This window comes from Vulpes lagopus, chromosome 21 (assembly GCF_018345385.1).
Source record: "Vulpes lagopus strain Blue_001 chromosome 21, ASM1834538v1, whole genome shotgun sequence".
NCBI classification, from domain to species: Eukaryota; Metazoa; Chordata; class Mammalia; order Carnivora; family Canidae; genus Vulpes; species Vulpes lagopus.
Genome location: NC_054844.1, coordinates 43,100,596 through 43,106,154, shown reverse-complemented (window position 1 = coordinate 43,106,154; position 5,559 = coordinate 43,100,596). Strand labels below are relative to the sequence as shown.

At 46.1% G+C, this 5,559-nt stretch overlaps 1 pseudogene; it reads left to right on the top strand.

Moving 5' to 3' along the window:
• Nucleotides 1-1,054: 1,054 nt before the first annotated feature.
• Nucleotides 1,055-2,797, top strand: LOC121479815 (annotated as a pseudogene).
• The last annotated feature ends 2,762 nt before the right edge of the window (nt 2,798-5,559 follow it).

The window sequence follows — 5,559 nt, the reverse complement described above, 5'->3', positions numbered from 1 at the left end:
CTGCTTCTCCCTCTGCCTGTGTCTCTGCCTCTCTCTGTGTCTATGAATAAATAAATAAAATCTTAAAAAAAAGAAAAGTATCTACACACCAAGTGGACCCCCCCTTCCAGATCAGAGCACCAACATCATAAAGGCAAACCTGGAGCCTTTGTGTGAGCAGCACCCCAACAACTTCAGGAGTCAACTGGAATGTCTCCCCGCCTTTAGCGATTGCCTGGACTCAGGGCTTAAATACATGCAGTCCTGGTGAAGGACTTCAAGAAAAAAAAATGAGTTAAAGAGGAGAAAGGAGCTTGTTTCTGAAGCCCACACTTCAAGCCTATGAGTGGCCAGGTCCAGTCATGGGCATGATTGCTTAGGGAAAATATCCAGTTGAAATGAAAATGGTAAAGTATTGCCCAAGGAAAATAGAATGAATAAAATAGGCAATGGACTTCATCACCAAGTACATGCTAGAGGAGAAAATGAGAGAGCAGTCACTTTCTAGGCTCCACGAACTAATAGTTCAATACAAGAATCATCCATTTAATGTGAAAGTTGGGTTAAGACAGGCTCTTTCAAAATTCTTTACTCACTGATTCAAGCAGCTCTCTTCAAAATCTTCTTAGATGCAAAGGAGAAGATGATCTCATCAAGATTAGGTGTCTCAATCCCTTTGTTGAAGCCTGAAAGAGTAAAAAGCAAGAGACAAAGTATAAAAAATATATATATTCTAACGACATTGTACTTCCAAGCTTTGCCTTTAACCTCTTCCTGATTGTGAATCCCATAGATATGAAGAACATCATATTTTAATTTACTGCAAAACTAGGTGCTCAATAACCCTCCAGAGCTACTCAGTTGTACAACAGCAAATAATCTTGTACCATCTACTTTTCTTAGAGATATAACATCATTTGGTTGGCACAAATTTATTATGATTGGGAACTGAAAGTCATTGTTCATATATGAAAGCCCATACCTGCCTTTCTTTCCTTCTGAACTCCTGCAGGTGAAGGAGGGCAGACCACTTTGCTGCACAGCACGAAGAAGGAGACTACTGAATTCAAGTCACATGATCCTGAGAGAGAAAGAGAGATCTGACATTAATGACACCCAAAAGCAGGTAGGTTGGAGCGGAGGGTGGGAGAGAGGAAGCGAAGAACAGCATTATCCCCTTGCTAGACCATCAGCCAGTCATCAACCATCATTTGGACACGTCCCTGGGCTCTGGAAAATATAAGGGAGGAAAAAAACATGCTGTCCTTACTAGGTTCCACTGGATCTCTCAGGGGGAGTGGCTCCAATCCCAAGAACGTGAAACAAGCACATAGAAATGTCTCTCCTGGTCGCAAGAGTAGAATTTGGTCTAGAAGTATGGAGATAATATTGGTCTTAGAGGAATGATTGTATTGGGAGCTGCAAAAGAACAAATGGGAAGGAAAGACAGGCCATAAGAGCTGAGGAAAGGTTTTTGCAAATGTGCTCATGATTCAGAAAAAAAGGGGGTGGGAAGAGTGAAAGGAGAGAACAGGGTTTCCCAAGCATGTAAGTGACTCTGAGGTGGGAGAAGGGCAGGGTTTCAATTGTCCCATGGAAAATTCACTTCCTCATTGCACCATGTTTGTAATGTTGTGCAAATTTAGTTGTAGTCATGCAGGACACAATTGTCTGTGGTCCAGATTTTACTTTGGAGACAACACTCAAATTAATCCAATTGTCCAATTCTTCTAATATGTAGACTGTAGGGTGCTCCATCACTAACCACCCATGTCCTATGCAGGCGGTTAATACAAAAGGCATAAGACTTTGATAACCAGCTCAGAGACTTGAAAAGACTAGTAGCTAGTCAAACAGCTAGACAGGAAGATTCAGGATTCCCTCTCCACCAATTCTATGCTCTAGGACTCTTCCTCACTAGAAAGCAGCAGCGTGCTTAATCTCTGGAGGACTGAATCGCCAGTCCTTTCTGCCTACATCCCTCCTCTAGTGCGCCAACCTGTAGTCATCCCTCACTGATGCTGAGCAGCGTGGAGAGATGGCCCTCAAGGACACCAAGAACAAGCTGGCTGAGCTGGAGGAAGGTCAAGCAGGACATGGCCCAGCTGCTGAAGGAGTACCAGGAGCTCATGAACGTCAAGCTGGCCCTGGACGTGGAGATCGCCACGTACAGGAAGCTGCTGGAGGGCGAGGAGTGCAGGTGGGTACCTCACACAGGCCCCTCCAACATCTGGATCCATGTGCAGGAAGGCTGGCAGGAGCCCGAGCTGAAGGCCCTCTAGTTATGGCCACAGTGGCTGCTCTCAGGACCATTTGGAAGGCGGCTTCCCCGTGGGCTAGCCTCACACTGACGCTTCCCACTCTGTCCACTGGTGGCTCTGAGGTCTCATGCTCCCTGTGTTTTCCCCCTTCCTAGGCTGAGTGGAGAAGGCGTTGGACAAGTCAACATCTGTAAGTACCTTTGCTTGCCTCCCTCCCTTGCCCTTGTGCTCTTCTGGCTGGACTCAGGCTGGCAGGAAGAGCTCACCGTGTCTCGTGTGTCCCTGTCTGTCTCCCGTCCACAGCTGTGGTGCAGTCCACCGTCTCCGGCGGCTATGGCGGCGCTGGTGGCTTTGGCGGTGCCAGCGGTATGGGCAGTGGCTCAGGCCTGGGTGGAGGCAGCGGCTACTCCTATGACAGCGGCCACGGCCTTGGAGGTGGCTTCAGTTCCAGCAGTGGCCGAGGCGTGGGGGGTGGCTTCAGCTCCTCTGGAGGCAGCAGTTCCACCATCAGATACGCCACCACCTCATCCTCCAGCAGGAAGAGCTACAAGCACTAAGTCCAAGCACTAAGCCTAAGTCCACTAAGTCCTGGTCCCACATTGTCCAAGTCTACAGCTGCATTGCCCTCTCCGAGGCTACTTCTCCCCTGCCTCCAACGTCCCTTGGCCTCTGAGTTACAGCTGAAGTGGCCTCATTCTCATTTCCACTATCTACACCTGCTTTACCTGAGCTCCCATCATTCACCATCAGAAGATTCAAAATCACTGACACTCAGAGAAGTACATGTCCTTTTGGCGTGTCCATCGTATGATCAGCTCTATCGGGTTCCCATGATTCTGGGGTGAAAATGACCTATGCCTCTCTGAAAACTGAAACTCATTGTGGATCATGCTACAGAATGAGTGTTTCTGCTCTCTACTTTCTTTCATTGTGTTAAATAAAGCAGATTTCTACCAAAGATTGTGTTAGATTATGCAGCTGGTCATGTATTGGTTCCGATCCTTGTCTTTGCAGAACCATTTCTCAGCCCCGCTGACAACTTACCCTGCTTCATACCCATCTCCTGTCAGTCAACATTATGTGATACTTAGTGACCCTGTGGGTGGTATGACTACCAACGACTCTTCAGTCCTCCACCGCTCAGGGCTCTTTCTCAAAATGGAGTCTTCTAAAAACCTTTGGGGAAGAAAGGAAGGTCTGGTTCCTGGAAATTGGATCAGCATAATATGATAACTGAGGGGTTTAGGTTTTCCAAATCGGTCTCTCAGTGGCTTGGTCCTCAGACTGCTCTCTCCCAACCCCAGCCCCAGCCACTGCCAAGAAAACACTGCAGTAATCCAACAGAACTGAGGCCAATTTCTAGAAAGGCAAATTATCAACTCTCTGATAACCAAGGTTTGCCCCAAAGTTGCTTTTGAGCAACTTCTGAGATGTATCAGTTGAACTAATTGCTGCAGAAAAGGGATATATCCCCAGTCCTGGGTTGGATACATTGGAAGCCCAGGAACAGAGCAGTAAGTTGAGTTGAAATAGATTTCCTTTGCACCCAAAGACATTTGGGTCTCGCTGAAGAACTTGACACATGCTGGTTACAATCCATAGAACTGCACCCCTAAAAACAGGGAATTCGACTATCTTTAAATTATGTCATGATATCCTTGAAACAAAGTGAGGCAGTCAAAAAAAGTTAATAGAATGAGCCAATAAAAACCTCCAAGCAGTGTTGGTTTGAGACTTTGTTTTGAAGTGCGGTTGGCAAAAGATGGTCCCTGTTGACAGATGCCATTAGATTAGCAAAGGGGCGGTTCTCCCCTGGGAACATTCTCCTTTTGTGATCGGACACCCGAGAGCCATTTTTAGTGTAAACTTTATGCAAGTTTTGGCAAGCACAAACAGATTTGGAGGTTCCTTCAAATATTCTCCAATATCAGTGTCATAATGTTGACTTTGACACAGAAATGGACTTTCTATCTTATAGGCTGTGTTACACAAGTTTATTCTAGAATCCGGCTAACCAGACACTCCATACCACGAGTTACCAGTATGCAAAGGAATTAAGCAGAGGGGAAAAATTCACACACAAAAAAAAAAATAACAACCACTTCTGTTTAATTTGAAGCCACAGCAGAGACCCACCCCCCTGGGTCATGAATCAAGCTGCCTTGTAACCTTATTCAGTGGTTGTCCACAGGTGGGCAGTGGTCTGACTGCTGAACAGACGGCTAAGCAGAAGCTTTGGAGCTGGGGGAGGCTATTATGCAGCTCCAGAGTTTAAGGCCAAGGCATGCAAGAAAAACTCAGGAACTGCCACTCTGCACAAGATCCCGAAAGCTGGCAGCGACTTCCCCATGAGCCAGGCTCAGGCTCTGGTTCTCCTTCCCCACGTGAGAAACTCCATGACAGCAGGTTACTTACAGGCCGTACACCCTTGAGTCAAGGCCACATGAGTCCCCAGTCCTGTGGAGGCCAATTGCATGCCAGGAGGCTTGATACGTGGGGGAGGATTAGTATTCCAGTCACCTATGGTTTGGGTCAAAAGAGAGGACGTACAGTTAAATTTGAATATCACATAAGCGGCATAAAAAATTTAATCCGATCACCCAAATATTTCACAGAACACACTTACACTGAAAATTTAAGTGTCATTTACCTGAAATTCAAAGTGAACTGCGTATCTTGTACTTTCATTGGGTAAATCTAGCGATCTTACCTACTACGTAGATAAATCTACTGTCCTATTGACCTGCAGACACGGACACTGGGGGTCAGGCCACCGCCCTGGATTTCTATTATAAAGAGGCAGACAGTAGGCAAGGACCAAACTTCAGACTCCTCCCTCCAAACTGTCCCCTCCCTGATACCTTAGTCTTTGGCCTCAGGCTGCTGCTACCCACCTGCCCCTACAATCAGCTCAGACAGCCTCGGACACCCCCTGGGCTTCCTCGAAGTTCTTGTGGTTGTCATTGGTAGCTCCAAGCATCCATACCTTCCACGCGTTTCTAAAATTTCTCAAAATTGATCCTGAGGGAGGGAGACAAACCAGGTCCAACTGGTTGACCATCTTAGCAGGAACTGGAGCCATGAATTGTTTTTAAGGGACATTGTTGTTTGCTTCTTATGTATGTGATTTATTAAAAGACATTAACATGGAAATAAGGGTGAAAACAAATCAGTCAAAATAATCATAGTGATTGATTCTAAAGGGTGGGAATTTGGATCATCGCTATTTTCCTTTTTGTACCTTTCTGCTACATCAAGATAAGCATCCTCATCTCCCCAGACACACAGGCTTTTTAAATAAAGTAAAAAAAAATAAGTT